Raw genomic sequence first — 23,560 nt, forward strand, 5'->3', positions numbered from 1 at the left:
CTTAGGGAGCAGTTAGGAGTAGATGTTACAGCCAAGGGAGCTGCTCTGCACAAAACAGAGAATGGGGAAAGATGGCAATGATGGTGTGATGGCAGTAAGACTTCATTCCTTGTATTTGGACCAGATGTCACGAGGTTATTACATTAGATGATCTTGTTTGTTGTATCTGCAGTGGTTTAACTGCAGTGAATTCAGTTTACCCCTGCCATGTTCTCTTTTATTAGCTTAAGTAATTCCCTTGTTAATTGTTGCATCCACGCAGCTCTGTGCTTATTTGTATTTGCCTGTACAGGGGGAAAATGTCCCCTCATGCAGTGTTTCATTATTTGCTTCCATGCTTCGTGTTAGCTTTTGCAGAACTTTTGCAGAATGTTAAGGTGTAGACTGGAAAAGACACGAATTATGGTACTGAAGGTCAAGTGTACAAACTCTTACCATACCTCTCTGGCACTAAAGAGCATACTAGGAATGCAGTCATTGCTGAGAACATGATGGTAGAAACAACACTGTACAGTTTTTCAACTGTAGAGAATTTATTTGAAGCCACTTTGGGATTATGTCAGCCTGTGGTGATTAGGGGAATTGGTGGTAAAAAATGAAGGTGACTAATGGGAGCGCTGTCAATTTTTTGTTTGTAGTACATGTAGTGGAATTTTCTTATTTTCTCTTGGACAAAGACACTGGTTGAGGAAAGAGACTGATACTGGAAAAACTTATAAGGCTATTCATTAGAAGTCCATTATAGCTGTTCTAGTACTAATGTTTCATGTCCTTTTCAAGACTATGTGTGCTCCTTCTGTCTCTTTGAGGAGTCAGTTCTCCAAATCCCAACTTTGTAACCCTTACTTAATTAATAGTTTTTTGGAACAAATTGCCTCTGGCTTTCATTTTCTTCACATTCAGAGATTTGTCAACCTGATTGCAGAAAAAACACACTGCCTATTGTCCTGTGACTATTTTACATGCTGACAATGGCAAAAACTTTCTTTTTTTCCCACAAGTTTGCAATGACATTCTTGTCTTCTCTAGGGGTTACTTTAAGAGGATAACCACCGTTTCCTTCCAGTGAAGCTTCCCTGTGTCAAAGATATTTGATTGTTTCCAGTGGGTGGAAAAGGGTAGTTCACAGGCTGATAATTGCACGAGTACCTCTGCAGGCTGTTGCAAAGGATGCTATCTTAGGGCAAATCTCCAGGAGACATAAAAACATCATGTTAACAAAATAGCATGAGGTTCTGCAAGATAAGCACTGACTGGTGTGTTGAGTCCCTATAGACTCAGTGACTGCACCCAAAGGTCAGATCTGCTAGTAATGCTAGGAGGAATTCCTGAAGGTTCCCTTGGATCTGCCTTGGATTCAACAAAAGTGCATCCAAACCTCACATGTTTGGAATGGTGATCTTTAGGCTCAGTGACTTGCCTATTGTAGTGAAAGTTTGTTTTAGCTAGAAAGCTTCAGATTGCATAACTAGGAAAGACTCTACACAAATTGCTGAGCAAACAAAGAGGAAAGAAGGTACTTTGATTTTGAAGAAGGGCAATCGAAGTCATCAAAGCATTCGTGTATTTTTGGGGCACGTTGAGGTGAAATGCAGTTACTCTGAGGTGACAACTCTGTAGAGAGGAAAGCAGTGTATGTATGACCAGATGAGCGCTAGTGGTATCTGGCAGTTTGAGGTGCCTTGGTGTTCTAGTAACTGTACTGTCCTCATGGTGGAAGTGATTTCCTGGGAAAATTGAAATGTAAAAACTGTAATTTGCTTAATCTACGCTGGGTCAGAGCTATAATGTTGACAGGTAGTGGTACAGTTATCTCCACATGTCAGTAGTCCATGTGGTTGCATAAATACCATGAATTCTTCTTTAATATGGTCTAGGACATTTCAGATAAATTCTGATCACAGATGCCCAAAGAAGCATCTGTGCTGCTGCTTCTTCAGCATTTGAATGTTCTTGTTTAAGTCCTGACTCATTACTCTCATTCAGTGGTGAATTGGTGACCCAGTTACAAACCAGGGGTTTACGCCTCTTTTCCAGTGTACCACAGACCTTTGGAATTTCATGTGGTTTTATATAAAAGGAAATGAATGATTATGTATTATTCATAAAATAATGTTTCCATCGTTTTGTCTCTTTCTTCTCCCTCAATTCACCAGCAGAAGGCTGAAGGATTTATCACCTACTTAATTTATCTTAAATTCACGGATAAACTACTCAAACTCCCCTCCTGAAAGAACTGTTCCTGCCAGGTTTTGACCATAGATCTAAAACACTCTGTGCTTTCTGAATGCATGAGGTATGCTGCATACCATACTAAGCTAGGAGGTACAGCCTCTCCATATCTGAGTAATGTTCACAGCAAAAACTTCAGATGTCCCTTTTCAAGCAGTATGGCATTTTGAAGCATTATTCTTTTACTTCAGAGCTGCCAAGTGGATGCCTTTCTGGAATGTGCAGCTTTAAGCTTTTTAGATCTGCCTGATAGTTTCTCATCTGTGTGAGGGAGATGATTAGATAAGGTGGCTGTAATGGTCCATCTTGATCTGAAACTGATGTCTCTCTACAGCAGCCTTGACTGGCTGCTCAGTGCACGCTCAGGCAAGTTCTTCCACTCTCCTTGTTGCATGCCCTCCTTAGTTGGGTTAAAAACAGGACTTTGTATTCTGAGAACGTAGCCAAAGGTGGAAACTTGAGCTTCATGGGAAAGAAAACAGATCCTTCTGGCATCTCAGAATGGGTTAGTCCTTGCAATAACCCTGACTAGAAGGCTGGGATTCTGAGTTCCTGCTTTCTTAAAGGTGGTTGAAATTCATCTAATACTCTGCAGAATTTGCAGTTAAATTGCTTTTGAGCTGTTCTGCAGAAGAGGGAATTATTTCTTGATTTGAAGTCCACTGAAGAGTCTGAAAGATTTCCACTGGTTTCAGTGGCCTTTGGTCAGACATGTGATGTATTATGAAAATAGCAGAGAATGTCACTGTGGGTTTTTTTGACCCTAAAAGCAGACTGGCAGCATACCTATAGCCTAGCTTTTCATATTTTCCAAGTGATTTGCCACTAAGAAAATTAAGTAAATCGTTGCTATAAAATTATCAGTAAAAATATTTAGATGCTGAACATGTTCAGAAGCAGTTTTTTAAATGGTTTCCAGGGTGTCTTCCCAAGTCTTTTGAAATTCTTCTATATTCAAATATGGTCTCTCATAGGACAATTTTTAGAAATTGAATATTTTCCGAATTGTATTTAGGCAGCTCAATGAAGAGAAAGGAGTGACTGTGAACGGTTATGAATTACTCCCAAGTACCTTGAAAAGATAAATGAGCCAGATTTGAACAAAACCAAATTTGCCACCATGATTTAACATTTCCGAGATGCCTAGAATAAAAGTGTGAATACATTTCATAGTATAATACTTATTGAAGTAAATGTTTTTCAAAAGAATTAGTGATTTAGGTTCTATAATGTTTGGCATGTTCTGTGCTTCCTGGGGTTTCTTTTGCAAAGATGGATCAGTAGGATTGATATTACTCTGGAGAGCATTTACCTAGGGCAAGCGCAGTTTCTTTTTATTCTCAGCTGCTTATGGTAGTAACTAGAGGCTGGTTAAGATTGGGGCTGTGTTGTATTAGTACACAGAGCAGTAAATAATCCCTGTCCTAAAGAAACTGGCTTAAAAAGGCAGCATGAGGAAAGGAACATACAGAGAAGTAATGATAAAATAATATTAATTTCAGTGTTTTTTTTTTCTTTTTGAGATGAGTCATCTTGTGGGGGAAACTAAGTGGATTGGTGAAGGAAAGGAGCTGGGTGGACCTGCGCAGGAGGTAAAGAATGATGGAATGAAGCTGAGGTAAAAAAAATTGAGAGAGAAGGGGAGAAAGGAGTCTCTAAACTGGGTGGGCAATGCTGAGTCAGAGCCTCTGAGTGATCTCTAACTGGCAACCACTTTTCTTTCTGTTGAGAAGCATGAGGGGTTTTTACAGATAGATTTACATGTATGTATGCATGCAGACACCTGTCCACGTGTGCTTTACTAGTGGTTTCTCAGGAAGCATATCTGTATGAATACTTAGCAACATTCTCATCATCGTACTAGGTTTTTATTTTTGTCTTGGAAAAGCATGAAAGGCAGAATATCCAAGAAACATACTTTTTTTTGAACCTGGCTTCCCATAGCACACACTTAGTGTTTCCTGTGTTGTGGGCGCAAGGTGAGCTACTGCCCCGATGATAGCATGGTCAGTGCTGGAATATCTTGTGGTTGGAGGGGAAGTCCCGACCTCGTGTAAGGCAATGGAATATTTTATGACAATGGTTTTGACACAAAGGCCAGCTCAGTTTTTCTGTATGTTATGGAGTTCAGCAATAATTTTGGTTTCTGAGATCCCCAGATCCTTTTTAAAGCTGTATACATTCCGTGTCTCTCTTCACAGGCATGTTATTTCCTGGACAAGATTCACCATTCAGAAATAAATTTGGGGTGTAAGGGTTCTTGTTTTCAGTATCTCAAAAGTGTTATAGTCTAACCTCAAAATTTTGACTAATCTCCTCCTCGATCATTGATGGGGAAAAAGAACAGGTAAGTTGGGAACTTTCTTGAGTTTCAAAAACCAAAGCACACAAGGGCCTATTCTCTTTGCAGCAAGCATCGCTGCTGAAGTGCTCAGAAAAAAACAAGGGCACGAAACACTAGATTTTCTTCCTGCAGATTGGAGATGAGTTTGGAGTTATTTTTTTCATTTAACCAGGGAAGTTGATTATCATTAATAATGCTATCTCTAATGTTTCATTGTAATCTTATTTTAAGGAAATATTTGACCATTAAACATTTTTCCCACAGCAGTGAAACAACGTACCTTTCCCTGCCAAAGTTCACATTCACATATATTCTCCTCATTCCCGTAGCTGGAAGGTGAAGTTTGGAATTTTTCCAGTAGCCCAGCTGCCAATTTACCATCATTGATCATTATCAGGAGTCATTTGACTGAGGTGTCTGATGTATAGCAAAGCATGTTCTTGGCTGTGTGTGATACATTAGCTGTTTCAGGTCTTGGGGTCCTGCTTGTACTGGTTTATGGACGGCTGCATTTCGTAACTGATTGTAGTTTGCTGAGAGATAGCTCCTATGATATAACTAAGTTGTAGTGCACTGATTAGTGGGGGGGGGGGGTGGGTGGTGATGAGGGGGGAAGCGTTTGCTGGCTCCCACACTATAAACAAAATACCAAATCCAATTCCTTGGGACTCAGTGGAAGCTCAGCTATTGAGTTCAATGAGAGGAGGTGCATGCCCGGTGCTCTTTTGGCTTAATCAACTCTGTGTCCCCCAAACGTTACACTATCTGTTAAGAAAGGTATTACAAGACTGTGAGTTACTTGCATTTGGTATAATCCTCAGACAGTTAAGAAGAAACAAAAAAAAAAAAAAGAAAAAAGAGAGAAAAATTCTCTCGGAAGCTCTTCAGTTGAAAGGAAATTACATTTTTGTCATGTGAAGGTACCTCATAATATTTAGTACCTTAGAGTTTACCAGTAAGTGAGATTGCAAGAACTTGCCACATCATAGTAATGCACAACATGCTGTAAATGCTCTAGATGCTGGTTTGAGTTAATTTCTAAAACCAAAATTTCATCACTAGTGAGATACTTTTTTTGCTTTGTTTTTCTGTGACAGCTAAGCACTTAGACTCAGCATCATGCTTTGCATCAATGCCTTGTTTTGGCAGTGCAGCTAGTAAGCTAAGATATAAAACCAGAAGGAATTTTAAAAATTCAATTGATCTTAGTATTTTATGATCCTTCTCTTTTGACTTAGTGATGCTTGTTTCATTTTGAGTTTTTCAGTTCTGCATTGTTAGGATTACATATGCCATATGAGAATTTGTTTAAAGATCATTTTTATTGGAAGTAAAATAAAAAATGGAAATCTTTATGTTATTCTAAGGCTTTATAACAGCTTGTTTGTACAAAGTCTAAATTTGGAGCCAGATTTGACTTGTCCTTTAAAACAGTAATAGCCTCAGAACACTGATAATAAATACTGGAGGATTTGTCAGTGCTCAAACAAGTTTGAAGATATTTGAATTGTTTGCCAGACTTAGCCTTTACACTGATGGAGTTTGGGCTGGAATGTATCGGTCTGCATTGTACTTTCCTAAACAGCTGATCATTTAGTGTTAGGTGTGTAACAGCTATCCTTATTGTTCATAGTTCTCCATATTTTTTCAACATTTTTCATAATCTATTAATCATTTGTTAACCCTTTATAACCATTTATAAATGTACCCTGAATAAAAAAGTGTGACCATTCACTTTTTTCCTCAAGTTTAATATTAAAGGCAAGTCCAAGGTCAAGATGGGCACAGGGAGGCTTTAGGGAGCTGGTGTAGTTTATATTTTGGCCAGTCAGCTGAGGAACCACGTGGAACTTAAGTTAGTAAAGTGTGTGCAGTGAAGAAAGTTCACACGGTGTAATACGCTGTGGGCAGTATTAGCGTTGATTTACCCAATCTGTTAATGGTGTGGTCTGTCTAGACCTTTGGAACATTCCTTAGCTCCTTATTTAATGAGGGAGGAATCATTTCTGAAATTAGCATATAAATTGTCTGGAGTCAACAGCCCTTTAAAACAGTGTTCTACCCTTGTGTCATGGCACAATAACTGTTTTAAAAAAAATAAATTTCCCAGTCAGGCACATTCTCATGAAGAAGCTCTCGACTTTAGATTGCATGCTGAAAAAGTGCATAAACCTGAGAAAATTCATTAAGTTTAAAATGGGGAAATGGTCGGGATTTGATTTGGGTAAGTTGTATTTATTTAGTCATGTTAATAAGGGAAGGTATTATGATAAGGAAACATCTGGCAAGGTCTATTCATGCAGAAGGTTTACGCATATGGAATTGAAACTGGAGGCTTTTCTGACTTTGACATTAAATTTTTTTTTCCTTTCCTTGGTCTTCCACATAGCTCGTACATAAGCCATGCTGTATGGTGCCTTCATTCCAGGGCTCGGTCCAGCTGAGACCCCTGCGAGAACAAGTCTGCTCCTGATACCGAACACCAGGTTGCTGCAGAAAGGAGGGACAAGGAACCTGTCAGAGGCAAATCCTCCTCCCTGGCTGTTGTTTTTTGGCTTCTCTGAAACCCTGTACTTCTTCCCACCTCAGCTGCCATGAGTAACATACAGTGCCCTGTTCTTAGGTTATCGTCTTCAAGGGAAGGTAATAGAATATGCATTCAGCTTGTGAATTTGTGCAGGAATTGGGAACTTGCTTTTTAGAAGAGAAGATGTGTAAACAGAGACAGAAAAGAAATGACAGTACGGTGCGGTAGGTTTATTTGGCATGAATCTGAGATGACCACACTGAGCAGTGAAGCCAATAAAATCTCTGTACTACAAAATCATGTGTTCTGAACATGCCATGTACTTTACAGAAAAACTATTCCAGGAATGTTGCTAGAGAGTTTTATATGTTTGTTTGGTACTTATTTTTCATCTCCCTTGCTCCAAAGGCCAGGTGCTTTAATCACAATGAAATCAATTGCCCAGGTCACAGAGAAAAAGAAATGGAAAATAATGTAATTACAGAAACTCCTAAAAATTATCTAAAATAACTTTTTTAAATGTAACTGAATAACAATTTTAACTTGGGATATTTCCTTACCTCCCAAGGGTTAAATACTGAATTTGTTACTGAAAATGCCTTATTAAAAAGCTTTTTCCATTCCAGAAAGATTTGGCTTGTAGCCAGGAAAGCCTCCAAGATGCTGGATCTTAAATTTGTCATGGTCCCAGTGTCCATCCTGTATGTCGCCCTAGTGTTCTGAAGAAAGCATGTGTTTCAGAGGAGCGGGGAGAGAACATTTTGTTTCTAATGAAGAGTGAAGAACTGTTCAAGAATAAAAAAAGCCCCAACAAAACCAAAGCCAGCTCCCTCAAAATAAGTTGCTTAACTGATGCTAGCGTAGGGCATGAGAAGAGTAATTCTGTAAAGGCTTTATCCTGTCTTCTATCAAGTAACTTGAAAATTATTTTGTGCATGGGTAGCCCCAGTGATCTTCTGATTGCAATGTCATGTTTAAGCTTGGTTTAGTATGAGGATCTCAAAACAGTAGTCATTTGTTTATTTTTGTTTGCTTTTTTAAAAAAACCTTTATTTAAAAAAGAAACACCTTCAGATGACTAAACATAGGAATACTGACAGGTACAAAATTACGTGCGGTGAGCAGGGTTTATGTTCTGTGCTAGTACTTTGCCTGGCACAGAGGGGCCTTGGCTGGTGCCTGTGGGCCATAAGCTTGATGCAAAACAAAAATCGCAGTAACGTGACAGGCAAATGGTATGTCTTGAAGTAGAACATGGGAGTCCTGGCTTTTATTTGTACATTCCAGTTGGGGTGAAATGGGTACACTGAGCCTTCCCGCTAGAGTGAGCGATAGCAGTTATTTTGTGACCGTGAGCTTAGCAGCTGAAGACTTGCATTTATTTCACAGGCTTTAGAGAGTATCTGATCCAAAGATAACCGCGCTCAAAAGTGTCAGAATGTACCGGATGAATCAGTGCAGGCTGTTGTTCATGCAAACGTGAGGTGGATTGTCAGGCTTGGGACAGGCACAGATTTGGAGAGGTGCTATGCCAAGTCTCAGTGTGCTCCCTACACACCTACCGCACCTCTGCCGCAGCACCCCTGCACCCCACTGCCGAGTGTGGGACGGCAGTTGTGATTTTGACAAGTACGTCTGAGCGACCAGATTTGGGACTATTTCACTAAATTTGTGGCCCAAGTCAGACCCAGTCCTCTGACATGAAAAGTCACTGCATTCCCAACAAAGATGCACGGTGTTTGTGGAGCACAGGGTTATATTCTTACAGTCTGCATGTCATCAGAGTCACATTTTTTTGAGTAGTCCCCAGTGGAAATAGGGCTTTGGATTTTCTTATCTATGCCCCTTTCTGGTATTTTGTGGCTTGTAGTAAATGATGTATGCTTGTTTTTATGTTTTCCTCTTAAAATATTTCTGCTTCAGTGGCACTTTAAATGTTTGAAGGGTTTTCTCCCTCCCTTATTACTCAATTTAATTGGAATTATGGTGCCTATCAAAAAGTATTACTGCAAGGTGACCTGGAAATAATCATTTCCTTTCATCTATACTAAACATTTGTAGATCGTTAAAATGTCACAAATAAAAAGGTCTTATTCACAAAGAAATGGCTTTATATGAGCACAGTAAAATATGAGATTTCATTATATACAAAAAAGCTATGTTTTGTATTCCTGGTTCACAGAGCAAACCTCCAACACATGTGGAACGCATGGCAGGATGTAGGACCCTCTAAGGGCTGTATACAGATATGTGAAGGGGAAGAGAAGGAGGGGGGGGAAGCACTTGTGGGGCTGAGGAAACGACCCTTTTCAGTAACAAATGGAGCATGTGCTCTGGGTCTCTGGGAGGATTTGTGCGGGAATCTTGCTCTCCATGTGCGCGCATTCCTCTGAATCAGACAGGTGTTAAAGTGAAATGGTGCCCAGAGGACGCAGCACCCTCCTATGCTATCAGCAGCCTAACCACATGACGGATCCGAAAGCAGCCAAGCACAACTGCTGAGGGGTTTGCCAAGGGGTTAGATGCCAAATGCTGAGAGAGAGTATCCTTGCCAGCTTGGCACCTTTAGACCATGTGGCTGCTGCTGGCATGGAGTTGTCATTGTAATGTGCTGGGGAGAATGGAACCAGAAACTGTCTTAATAGTTCCTCGTGAATGAAGATCTCCTATTGTTGTGAATATAAAATATTAATTACCTTACAAATGTGTTTGAGAGGCTGTGCGTGGCTTTGGCATCTGTCCAGCCCTGCAGTGGCGAAATCGGAGGATTGCGTCCTGGCAGTTGAATTTATTTATGCCCCCCCAGCATCACACTGGAAATAAGAGGGGAACTATTTGAAAACAATTGATGTCTAGGGAAGGATGTTCATTGGCTTCTGGGATTTGGGTCAGTCCCTGAGCTGGTGCCTGAGGAGTGGATTTAACCAATGCTGTAATCTTTTGGCACCTGTTACAGTTTTTGGCAGTGGCACAGGACAGCTTTGATTACCCTGTGACTGGAGTAGTGAGCATATGTCTAATGCCCATCCCAGAAAGAACAATTTAGTGCCTTTAATGCCTTTTCTGTTGTTTTTCTTCCACTTTCTCTTCTCTTATTCATCAAGCTGCTGTTAATAGTTATCATTAAATGCAGACAAGCACCTATCAGCATCTTCAAAGCAAACAATCAAGGATAAAGCAAGAGGAGAACAGGGACCGGGAGAGTTCTGTATTATCAGTTTCCAGTTGCTTTTTGCATTTGATTTTGAATTGTTTGTCTGGCCTTGAATCTTTAAGAAGTGTGGTAAACAAGGGACTCCAGGCAAAATGATATATGTGCTAGCGTCTGAGCTGTAATCAGAAGAGGAGTATTTGGGTTTATAAATATGTTAATCAAAATAACCAATTATGTATCTTCAAAAAGAGAATTCAGAGGACCCATTAAAGGAAGTCTCTGCCTACATGTCTCTGTACTGATTGTACATCTGTAAATGGCTGCCATCCAGCAAAGCTCTTAAGTGCATGCTTAACTCTCAGCACAGCTTGGCTACAGCAGTGTTGCTAACTTTGGCATGTGAGCTTTTATGCATTTGGGGCATTCACATGCCTAGTGTGAAGCACATGTTTATGTGCCCTTCTGGGTAACTAACTGTTTCTTATGTCCTACAGGCCTGCAGCCAGGAGTACGAGCCCAGTTTCTACCTCGGTTTCCTGCTCCTGTAGAAGGTATTGAAGACAACAGTAGGGCTGCACATCATCTAGAGCTCTGAGGTTTTTACTCTTCATTTGAACTTCACTGAAATACAGAGGTACAAACCCCTGGATAATGTTATGAAGCCTACCAATACTGCATGTACTTTACCTTTCCTGGTGCCTTAGAATCAGTCCAAGGATTCCTAGAGATTTCTTGAACATAGTCTAATCAAAATGTGTTGCTTGCTTTTCTGAAGGTGTCTGTCTGTAAGCCACTGCAGTCACTAGAGCAGTTCATTAGGCTCTGATGGACAAGACCCATTCTTACGGAGTAGATTATTAGGTTTATTAGATATGAGATTGTCCATAAAGGCCTCCATTGTTTTAAATCACTGTATAAAATATATTAGCGGTACAGTCTGTGCAGAATTTAGTGTTTGTTGAAAATGATTCCGAGTAACCCATGCAAAATTGCAGCAAAGGCAGAAAGCATGGTGAGAAATGGCACGCTCGGGTATCACACTTAAAATCCACATTGCTGCATCACAGTTGTATGTGTTTGTACTGATGGATAGCCTGAGAGTGACATGTGTTAAAATTTATCATTGTGTTTGCTGCCTTGTGAAAAGTCAGTCTTGAGAGCTGGGGTGATTAGAGTTGAAGATAAAGTTCTCAGGTCCTTAGGATAGTTCTTGGAGTTACAACTGCGCTTTGTTATCTAGAAAGTCAGTAGAAGATCTTGGGCTTCCTATCTACCTACAGATTTCAGCCAAGATGAGCATCACTAAAGGCAGTTCAGCTGATAACGTTCTTAAGATCTCATTAGGTACCTCTGTCAACATACCTGGTTTAGAAAAAATAAAATTAAATGAAAAGGGAGAGGAAAAATTCCATCAGTAACAAACAACCATACTCACAAGTAAAGTCCAAGCAAGGAAACTTAGTGGAATATTCTAGTGTGTGCAGTTCAGAGTCCACTCGGATATTTTCCAGACTACCATCTGCATCAGAAAGTTGCTGGAAAAATAACTCTGATTCTCTCCAGTAGCTTCTTGGTATGCCTGAGGTGGGATTCCAAAAGAGGAATAGCTGGCAAGTTGTGTTTGCGTTTTTACCTTCACCAAAGCCTGTTTGTATTACAGGGTTCATAGTGCATCTTTGATCTCTGGTACCTGTACTTATTTATTTTAAGAAAGTTAGTTTCTTGGAGATCATAAAATATCCAGGTGGGGAAAAAATATCCTGTTGTGAGAAAGTTCTTATCTGCTGCATTGAAATAATTGAAAATGGCTTTCTAAATAGTCCAAAGAAATCCACTTATGGGCTAAGACACAAATTTCCACAAAAAAAAAAAAAAAAAAAAAGACAAAAATTGCAAGTTTGAGAAATACTTTACAATATCTTTGTCCATCTCTTTGCCCCTGGAGGAGGAAGTGAGAAATTTAGAAAGCAGCACATGTGACAGATGTTGCTCAAGATGCTTAACACATTACTTAAAGATGCTCTGTAACCGTCATGTTGTGAGTAATGAAAGAATGTGAATGGGATGGAAGAGGAATAGTCCAGATTTACTGTAACCACATCTGTAGCCTCACCACTCTCACATGATGTAAAGAGATCAACAAATTCCTACCAGTTCCTGGAGTATTCCTAAATGTATCTCTGCAGTGCAAGGCAACATCAGACTAGGGAGCCCTCAGGTTACCTCCAAGTGAGCTGGCATGTCTGTAGTAGATTACCACACAGGGATACTAGCTTCAGTGCCAGAAACAGTAAAGCTCTGTTACTGCCATACATGGTTAATTAGCTCGGGTGTCACACCGAGCAAACACAGCTATATTGCTTCTGGTTCTGCAGCTAAGTTAATTGAGGCTGGCTTGAGGATCTTTGCCCCAATGTGCGGTGCAGACATACCCAGGAATGCACTCCTATTGTTGACTGAATACTGTATTTTCTCATAAATGTGGCAGGAGTATAATTGCAGGGTGGAAAAAGAAGGCCAATATACATTCACTTCACTTTAGAAACTAAATTAAACCTTTGACTTAACTCACTTCTATACCAGCTCCCTGCAGGCATTTCTACAGGCTTCATTAGAGCCAACCTAGAGGCCATGGAAAAGGTCTTACAAAAGACTAGCCAGGAAGCCAGTCACAGCCCCAGATCCTGCTGCTACAGAATACAATCTGCCTCTTGGCACCTCGGGTTTGCAGCTGCCAGGCACTCTCCTTATGTGGTCACTGGTGTTGGCTCGGAGGCTGGAGCAGATAGACGAGGAGGGCTAAGGGGGAACACATTCATCACTGCCAGCAATGAGTGGAGGCAGTGCCAAGTCACTATGTAACTAGGCACATGTGCCAATTTGCTCAGTAATTGGATTGCTATTTGAAAAATTAAAGCGGTGTCTAGAAAATTCTAACCTTTGCGTTTATGAAGTATGAAGTTTGCAGCTGAGAGACTGAACAGGAAGAATGGAGGTGATCAAATGTAGGTGTTTAAGGAGAGCAAATGTAGGAAGTAATCTGATTACTTTTGAAAGTGTTACACCAGCCTCAGAGACAGCCTCTCTGTACCAGAGAGACAAAGAGCGAGACACAGTGCTGTGGAAAGCTGTAACGTTATGGACAAGCTGTAACCCATTGCTTACTAAGGAAAATTAGTGTGAAGTTGTCAGCTGAAAGCTATTTGTATAAAGAAAACATATAATTAGAGGGAAAGGCTTGATATACTTGCTGTAATTATTTTTTTCCCTAAAGACAAAAAACTGTTAATGGGCATTATTTTATCTTCTCAGTTTTTTTCTGAGCCTCTGAATTTGTTGCTTCTGTCTACTGTATATGTTGCTCTCAAATACATTTTATGAACAAATCCTATTACTAATATTAAGCGTAAATGATATCAAACTATCCAGCTACAGAGAGAATTTCTTATTCAGAAGTATGCCTCTGCCACAAGCCATTTTTGTTCCCCCTAAAGTCAAATTCAGACCTTGCTTTGACTTCAGGAGAAGCCTAATTATATCCAAAAATATAGTTACCTAAATAGTCCTTCAGGCATTTCATTAGTCTTTGCAGTTGAGCTCAGTGGCCACCTTATTCAGCTGAAAACTTTGAGCATATGGATATGATGGATTATAAATTGTTCCTAAGATAATATTTGTAGTTTAAAGTATAATCCAGTTGCTAGTAGACATATAAAAGTAGTGCCTGTGTTCTTCATCACTGTTAAGCGGAAACTCAAGCTGGAAGCTCTGTATTTAAAATAATAAAAAGTAAAAATCTATGGACTCATACTAGGAAGAACTATTTGGAAGCTTTGTGAAATGTCTGATTATTTCTCATGCACTCAGTCCTGGTAGAATGAGGTTAACACATGTCAAAGCACAGGCTAAGGAAATTTTGGGTTACATTTCTGCCCCTAGATGGAGTATTCTGCACGCTGGTATTTTTTTTTATATTTTGGGAGAATGGAGCTGTGTTAGAAGCCTTGAAATGCCTCTTGTTCTGAATTCCCTTTACAGTGTATCAAGTGCTGCCCATTGGGACTAGAATAACTGGGTCCCAGGGACCATTTAGAAGAGAAAAATCAAAATAGGGTTTGTTTGTATAATTGATCAGCTACTATAAAGGCCACTGCAATTTCTTAGTGTCTCCTATTCATTGGTTAGTAATAGATATAGATGTAAAAAAGCCAGAAGCCTGTACTCTACAAAGTGTCACTAATTACTATGAAACATCTGATATTTGCAGCTTGCAGTGCTGAATGTTTTTGTGATTTTCATGGTATTCCCTTCTCTTAGTATACTGTGAATACCATGGTAACCTTAACCGCTTGTAAAACATTTTAATAGTGACCACTGTAATATAGTGGTTGTGTGCAAACAGCATGCACCATTGCTTTGGAGGTGTTTGTAACACTTTGTTTTTGTCACAGTCGGAGTAAAATGTTGCCAGATTTCAAGAACTGAATCCTAAACTTGCCAAACGGGGAGCTGAAAGTGAGTTCTCCTGTTCTCCAGCTACTGTCTTTGATCATCTCTGGAGTTTCATTGATACATTCCTACCCAGCACTCTCAAGCTTAGTGAACCATGGCTCCAGAAAGCAGAGTTGCTTGGGAAAAGCATTTGGCTACAGACGCTGTATTTGGAGGGGGGGGTGGGTATCAGATTAGAAATGAGCTTTTGAAAAACCTAGATTGTTTTGTATGTGTGAGTGAGAATTCAGCTGTAGGCTCTTAGCTCAGATAGGTTCACATGTGGGCTTCTGGTTTAGCCTGCTCTAACAGGAGGGACCAGCTGCAAAGTTTGTCCCTGAACTGGGAGCTGAATTCCTGCAGAATCCAGGATTTTGGTTTGGACCTTTTTAGATATGATGTAAATGCCAGCAGCTTCCTAACAACTGTTCTTGAAGCTCAGAGCAGAATTTAGAGCAGACCCTTGTGAGTTAGGGAATTGCACAAGATAGCCCTTCTCAGAACGGAAAGGAAAAGTCCGACAAAACCTAAACCATCTGACTAGAGTCCTGAGAAATGCTTCCCAGCTCTCAAAGAAAGAAAGGGTCTTAATTCAGATTTGCCGGAATCGTCTAATTAGTCCCTTTAATGCCATGCACCTTATAGTCTGTGCCACCGGATTCGTCCTATAAACGAGACGATGGGCTAATTCATCTTGGCAGCAGTAAACAGACCTTGTGATTGTCCTCCTTACAAACACCGGCCTGATTTTAGGAAAATGCTTTGACCAAGCCTGTGTCCCTGGTCCCTCCCCCATGAGCCCCCCTCCTTTTCTAAGTGCTGCCTGTGCTTCTTGCCCTCCTTCTTCCCCACCAACCCAACCCACCCCGTCTCACACACAGTGACATACCTCACACATTTGCCACTGCTAACAACAACCTGTCAACTCTTTCTTTGCACCGTGCTAGGCGCCCTTTGTTTCTGCAGCCCAGCAAGCCTTGCAGCTGTTGTCCGAGGCCTGCTCCGACAGCCTGTGATCAGTCAGCTGCAAAATCCTCCCTGAACAACTCGGTATTCACAGCTCTAATCGGGCCAGCGGACTGTTTCCTCCTCTCTCGCAGTAAATCTTTATCACTTGCGCTCTGCTCGTCAGTTAGTGGCGCCAGCTCTTTGGGCTGCTCTATCCCTTTCCCATACTCTGCTGGGCTGTGTGCTCTGAATGCTAACTCCAGCCTTGTTTAGACTCAGTGCTGCCTCAGCGCTGCAATCCACATGTTGGGAAGGTCCAAATTCCTGCTCCCTCCCCATCTTTTAAGCCAAATGTACGTCAAGTTTGTATCTCTCCAAAGGTGAAGATCCTCAAAGGCTCCCTCCCTCTGCCGATTTCATACTCTATCCATATAAGTTAATTATGTGATTATCTTTCTGTTTCTCCCCAGCAGGCTGTTGTGCTTCTGTTTAAGAGCTGTCTTTGGTAAGAAGATGAGGGTGAGCTGCCCAGCCTGGGGAAGCTGGTGATGGCAAGGGAAACCCTGGGGAAACTGGCACGAGCCTTAATTTGATCGCATGCCCAGGGCTATTAACCTTCCTCCTAATGGTTCCCCCACGGACGGAAACACATTTCCCTCCATCCTGTCCCTGACTTGATGCCATCTCAGTCTTTTAAAAGGTTTACATCAAAGATGTGGAATTGTGAAGCAGGTTTTTAGAAAAAAGGATCAAAGTTTGCTTTCTTAGTGTCCCAGCTGAGTTGAGGAGAGTCCACGGAGCTTTTAGGGTGAGGTTTCCGTCAACATGGAGTTCCTGAGGATTTATACTTGTGGAGCTGAAAGCACAACTTTATCTGTGCCTGTTGCTGCTTATGATACAGTGTGAAAGTTCCTCCTGTCTCCTCTGGCAAAACATTGTAGGTTTTATTTCCCTGTGTGCTCTGTTTGGGCCTGGGATTGTAGATGACAGAGAGGGTAATTAAAGCTCAGTTAAACAGCACATTTTGCAAAGAGACTCAACTAGCTTTTAAGTAGAGCTTGCTGGGGATTACTTTAAAAAAATAAATTATTCAGAATAGTGAGTGTTAGTTTATAAGGAACGTGGAAAGTTTTTGTCTGAACATTGGGTGAGGACCACAATTTTAGCCTTGTCTCTGAAGCTGAGTCCATCGCTGGCACTGGAAAACCCATTTCTCTTTCTGCGTCAGCTTCACCCACCTTTAAGTCTCTGTTTCAGCTGTTCCAGGTGTGTGTGTACATGTAGATGTATTCCTTTAAGGGTAAAACAGGAACTTTAAGGATATGTTGTTGCTATTAGTTTTATGAAGCAGTTGTAAAATAGATGCTGCTGGGAAAATCTGAGTTCATTTCTGTTCAGACTTTCTCTGCCTCAGTTCCTCATCAGTATAGCATTTGCTTGGTCAAAGATAGGGATTCTTACACTTTTGGCATCGGTGGTCAGTTTGAGCCTGTAAAGAGATGCATGAAGTAAACAATGACAACAGTCAATTGGATGTGCAGAGGAACATTGCTGTTAGACCGTATTACTTGTGTACATCTGGTCATCTGTAGGTAACATGTGGCACTGCTTCTTCACTGAGCTCATGATTTGAGTCTGACAGCCTTAGGAATATGCCTGTGTCCCGTGTATTTGCAGCAGCCTACAGTCATATTTGCTTTCTGGCCATCCTGGCAGTGCTCTGTTGGTGTGCTCTTCCTAAACAGCTCCCACACACACTTCCAGGTGGCATGTGTTTTGTTGCTGTGTAAACAGACCTATAAAAACATTTTAGGCTTGATTTGGGAAAATAGCTCACATTTTGCTGGTATTTGCCACAGAAGTGCTCTTCTGTCTCAGTGTGCTCTTCAGCAAAATTGAACAATAATAAACAGGACTTGAATATTGGCTCTTTTTCTGTAGTCTGTCTACAAGGACAGAAGGAGAAATATGATCTTTAAAAGTATAGATCGTCCCACAAATAGGCTGATTGTACCATTTGTCAGGGGAAGCTTCGCTGTTGAAGGTGCTGTTATGATCAGTCAGTTTGGTGGAACATAAGATTGAAGAGGATACAACATCATCTCGATAGGCCCTAGGCAAACAGCTTTAAGATAAGCCATTCTAGTTCTGATTTACTTTTGTGTTCCTGTTCTCACTTCCTTCCTTCATGTTCCTGGGTTTTACCTGTTGTTCCTTAGTGACTTTTTCCCACTAGCTGTTTCCAGGGTCTCAATGTGGGACCAGTGTGGCAGCTGAATTTTGTAGTTTGGCGGTCTTGGCACAAGGGATGAAAGGAGACCTCCTGTGCTGTCACCCACTTACACTTCCTCTCTACTTGTAAGTCTCATCTGTCATGTGAGCCTTGATGGGGTTACTTTGCCTGCAGTTTTGATGGCTATATCCTTTGGAGGAAATCCTGGTTGTGTTCCCTGACCCCTATCAGCTACGAGTGTAACAGCAGCGTTTGGCCAATTTTTTTTTCTGTAAAATAGTAAGCTATTGGACATGGTTATTTTGTGATGTGATTGTCTTCTATTTTATAAAATAGTGGTGCTTCACCATGCTTGGGGGCAGTGGCATGGGTAATCTATCCAGTGTCCTCTGCACAAAAAGCAGTTGATTTTGAAGTGTTCCTCAAGAACTTGATGTCATCCTTGAACATCCTAATTTTGTAAAAAATTTTTTTAATTTTTTTTTGTTAGAAAATTCATGGTACCTGAGACTTACACATAACCTGATACAGTGGAAGGGAATATTTTGGCTTTGAATTACAAAGGATGGTCCTAATAGTCTGAACGAAAGTGAATAGAACAAGGCGAAGCCTTTCTCAAAATTATTATTTTTAAAAAATGAAAACAACTCAAAACAGCACAATATTTTGACTCTCTACACAGAAGTAAACAAGGCTGTGCACAGCCCAGCATATGGTTTCCTTAATATGTTGCCATTGACCACATGCCCTGGTTGTCCTGCTCATCTACTGATGTTTGTGGCTTGAAGTGACCTTTTGTTTTTCGGAGGATGCAGCTGGTACTTACCTTGGTATGGTTGTAATTCTGTGGTGCTTGGTGATGTGGGCTTAGAATAATCGATTAGAAAAATGTCTTGATGTTATGACAGGAAGCTTTTATCTGTTCTTTTCCTCAGAACTTTCTTTGTACTTCAGGGAAAACTTGCAGGAGGCAAATATTCCTAATTGGATGCTTTGAACAACAATCCATTCCCATCTCAGCTCTCTTGTTGTAGAGAGGTAAGTTCACTCTTTTCTTCATTTTTACCTAGACCTGCAATGAAGAATTGGTATTTTTTTCTGATTAGTATCTGCTAGAAGAGGACCTGTGCTCAACCTGTTCATCCCACAGCCATGAACAATTTGAGAACAACTTATTTGTTCCCTGCTCTGGATTACAAGTGGATTTAACTTAGTTTTCCTAATGCATCTGGATGCATATATTGGAGCAGGATATTCTATTGTTCTGCTTTTTTATTTTTAAGGAATGATATCAAATTTTTTCCTAGCTCCTCCAATATTTCTCTTTGAAGAAAATTTCAGACCCCAACATCTATTTGATTTTTTTTTTCCTGAGGTATTGATAATATGCTTACACAGTAATTCCATTTTAAAGTGGTCTTTTAGTCTAGGAATTTCCTTGTCTGATTTGCCTCAGACTTTCCAGAAAAATTCGACCTTGGCATAAAGTTTGCACCTGTGAAAATTCAGGGAAACTGGTTTAGCTTTTGCTTAAATGAGGAAGGGATTCTGCCAAAATTGAGTTTATGATGAAAGGCTAGTTTAAGCATGGATAGACTACTTTCTTAATAATTATTAGGTAATATAATCAGTCTTCTAAAGAAAAAATATGACTAAATTGATTTTATATGGCTTATAAAAATGAACTTTTTTTCTTCTTTGGCTACTCAGAGAAGAATGCTTACTACTAACCCATCATGTTTAATTTTGTGAGCCACTTCTTCTGTGCAAGTTTCCTGTACATCTTGAACAAAACCATGTAAAAGATGAACAAAGAATGAGGGGAAAAGTTATAAATGGATCCATGTGACTTCTTTTTCTCCAGACTTTTTTTTTTTCCTCACTTAAGAAGTTTAGAGGGAATGCAGGGCCATGCAGTGTTTGTTAAAGCTGATGGAATATCTTTCTCCCTCAGGGTATTTCTTTAATCAATGTTTCTTTATACCATTAGGTCATCTCCTCCTTTTTTTATTTATCTTTTTTCTGAAGAAGCCTTGTTTTGTACGTTTTCATGCATCCTGACGTTTATTCTCAGAATTATGGCCTGATCACTTCCTCTCTTTTCCTGAATATTTCTGCCGTTTTATCTATTTTAAGTGCTGGAGTACAAAGATAACCCCATCATAGTTCTCTCATTTTCCCTAGCAGTACCCCCCTTCCCTCCCTGCAGTGAAAAAATGAAAGGTCTCATGGTCTTACAGATTTTCTTTATGCTTATTTTGGCCTATTTGCAACCCAAATACATCATCACGCTATAAGACAGCTCTCTAAGGCTCTTGGATCAATTAAAGGTAGCCCTATTCATTGCCAGTACAAACCTTTGCCTATTAACTCTTTCAAAGGGCATTTGTCATCGCAAAAAGCTGTGAATGCTGTCTGGGTTCATTGATTTAAAAAAAGGTATTGTTTTAAGGCTGCTGAATATCTTAATTAGTTGTAATCAGAGGGTAGCTTGTGTCTGTAAAGTGATACAGTTACCTTTCACCTACTTGCTTTATTTTCTGTGTTTTTAAAAGCAAAATATCTCAGATGTAATTCAAGCATACTGTTTATAGGGTACAAGAGGAGTGCACTTGCTGATCAAATGATAATTTATGACATTGTTTTGTAAAGCCAAATATTTAATTTGGTAATCAAGAATACGTCTCACTGGCCCACAATCAGCCAAGAGCCAGTAAGCGGAGAGGCACTGCTCATCGCCAGCGATCATCCTCCTTTCTTCACTCAGAAATCCCGTGTCTGTATTCTAGAAATGTAGAAATCCACCCCGATTCTGCAAGCACTTGCACATGTGCTTAGCTTGAGCATATGCATTGTCCATTGATATAGAGTATATACAGCACTCCTTGGCAGATCAAGGTAGAACAGGGTAACAATTTTTAGACCAGTAGTTCATTTGCCACAGCTATTGCCTCAAATAATTTGAAGCTGTTTATGAATGTGTACCAAAGCTTTGGCAAATGGTTTTAGCTGGAAAAATATCTTTTCTGCTGTCCCCTGAATCAAAACATTTCTTTCAGTAGTTAATAATACAAATCTGTTTCCTATTTAAAGAGATCCTTCAAAAATTAAAATCAACACTTTTCCTTGTCCTTCATGAAAAGTTTTGTTTTGCTTGTTGCTTTCTTGTTTATTTTCCTGAGAAAACAACATATTTCCCCTAAAGTATTTTGTTCAAATCAGATGGTTATTTATGTGCCTCTAATAGAGGCATCAGAGTGTAGACAGAACCTTTCTGGTCTCATGTCTCAATGGTGCAGCAATGGCTTACATAATTTGACCCTCACCCTCTGGAGATGCATTTCCAAAGAAGGTGATTTGGGGATATATGTGCTTTTCTTTCTATATTTGTGCAAATATTTTCTTACAGGGAGGAAAAAACACTTGACAAAAAAATCTTACCCTAAATCGCAGTCGGCAGAAATGTGTGCTTTTGCGCTTGAATAAGATACTAGATACAGTGATAATAGTAAATAGCATTTAATTTGTTTCATTCTGGGAAGAGGGGGGGACACAAATGCTGTCTTATGGGGAGTCCCCCTTATCTGGGACAAAAAGTCTTTAGAAAATAGCCGATGCACTAACTGTGTATATCAAATTGCTGGTGTGGTTTGGTCATCTGAAAAGCAGGGTAATGCCATGGCTGGGAACCACCAGGCAGATGAATCCCAAACACTCACACTCAACTTGGGGTTTGCTTGGTGAATTTTATTACAGGAAATCCATGCATGCACATGCACGGATTATGAAGGTAATATGGCAGAGTCATGTAAATGCAAGGGGTATTGTATTCAGCCTCCTATTTTCCAGTGAATAAGTGTACTGGACAATATATGGCTTGAAGTTAGAATATGTTTATGATTTATCTATTTTTTTCAGAAGCCAAGATGATACATGCACTTCCCTCACAGGACAGTTTTCCTATACGTGTCTAGATTCTTCATGAAGTCATTTTTGTCAGTACTTTATCTCCATTTAATTTTTTTTTTTTAGTTTTACAAAAATTCTTCAAAAAACTTAGTTCTGTCTTCAAATGAGTGTATAGATAAAAGCCTATTATCATCTCTATTTTATAGATGAGGAAAAACGATCTGATAAAGAATAAAATCCCAATTCAAGGAAACAAAAACTTGAGCACATATTTCAATGTTTCTGTGATTTTGGCATAAACTATTCTGAAAAGTTTCTCTGGGACGCTGTCAGAGGCAAAAATAGAATATGTGTTTGAGTTGCAGACAGTACCTCAGCCACAGTATTCCTCGCTGCAGTGTGTGGACATAAGAATTTTTCTTTTTATACTTGATAAAAAATGAGATGCATGGCATGGTCATACAGGAGAGAGATTTATTTTCGTAGTTGACTGTTTAATTCAGTGGTTTATATATTATGGTATTTAAGTTCATTTTGGTGTGGAGATCAATGCAGTTCTAACCTTTTTCTTCAGCTTTGTAGATTTTCACAGAAGTGTGTAGTGTCTTTTCTTTGCTCAGGTGCCTTGGAAATAAATTTGGATAAATAAATATGCACATTTCTACTGTAGCTGTGATGTGCATATGTATTTATATATAATGGTATTGTCTGTCTTGCTCTGTATAACATTTAGTTGTCTGTACAACTAGGAGATTTATGAAGTGTGACTCATTTTTCCTTCTCCACACTGTTCCAGTGGAAGAGCTCAGACTGCGATGAGAAAAACTAGTACACGTTATTAAGAATTCCGATAAAGTAGGCTGAATAAATTTGTTTTCTTTGTGAGCCTTAATCCTGTGTTGTATTGGCTTCTTGGACATGGCTAATTTATTTGGAATTCCATTCTGTTCCCGACAGCATTCCTGATTAGCAGTTTGATCACCCGGAGCAAAGTTACATACCAGCTTTCAACTCTTGTAATCTAGCAGTGTAATTTTTTCAAATGGACTCTTTTCTTTCCTTCTTCGCCCCAGATCCCCTTCTTTTTGTGTGCAAAGAGACTTTAAAAATAAGCAGGATAACCTGTTAGTAGAATGAAAACTTGTTCAAAACACAGTATAGTTTGCTGAATGCCTGACTTAGGTCTGGCCACAAAGCCTCAGATGCACAGTTCAAACTGGAATATGGACACTTTCCAAACCATAGACAGTCAAATCAGCCTGTGTTTATTGCAAACTTACTGTTGTGTGGCTATCAAAAATAAGACTTAAGAAAGCAGATGATTGAGGAGACAAAGCCAAAGAATAAAGCCTAAACCGTGCAATCCCACACCAATTTTTTTTTTTTAATATTATGATAATAGTAGGTCTGATAATCCATTATTACATCGTTTTAAATAAACTAAGGTTTTTTCTAGTTACACATATATTTTATAAGGACCTTGTTGAATGCAATTGTATTTTTGATCATCTATCTTCAAAGTTTCCAAAACCCTGTTAATTTCCAAATAAACCTTTATAAAAAATACTTCAAATATACCTTTCAGATAATGTAATTTCATTTTTAAATAGAAAAATAAGGTCCGGAGCTGTGTCAGTGCAGCATGTGAAATGTTTACCTTCCATCACTTACAAAGGATAGCAGGGTTTTTTTCAGTAATTACATTTTATGTGTGGTGTGATA

The 23,560-nt window shown here is 39.7% G+C and overlaps 1 long non-coding RNA gene across 1 annotated transcript; it reads left to right on the top strand.

Moving 5' to 3' along the window:
• The first annotated feature begins 10,762 nt into the window (after positions 1 to 10,762).
• LOC141930696 (uncharacterized) lies at positions 10,763 to 21,896 on the top strand. Its single transcript, XR_012625381.1, has 3 exons — positions 10,763 to 10,891; positions 18,865 to 18,967; positions 21,848 to 21,896. It is a non-coding gene; the product is annotated as an uncharacterized LOC141930696 (long non-coding RNA).
• Positions 21,897 to 23,560: the final 1,664 nt, after the last annotated feature.

Source organism: Strix aluco, chromosome 16, assembly GCF_031877795.1.
Source record: "Strix aluco isolate bStrAlu1 chromosome 16, bStrAlu1.hap1, whole genome shotgun sequence".
NCBI classification, from domain to species: Eukaryota; Metazoa; Chordata; class Aves; order Strigiformes; family Strigidae; genus Strix; species Strix aluco.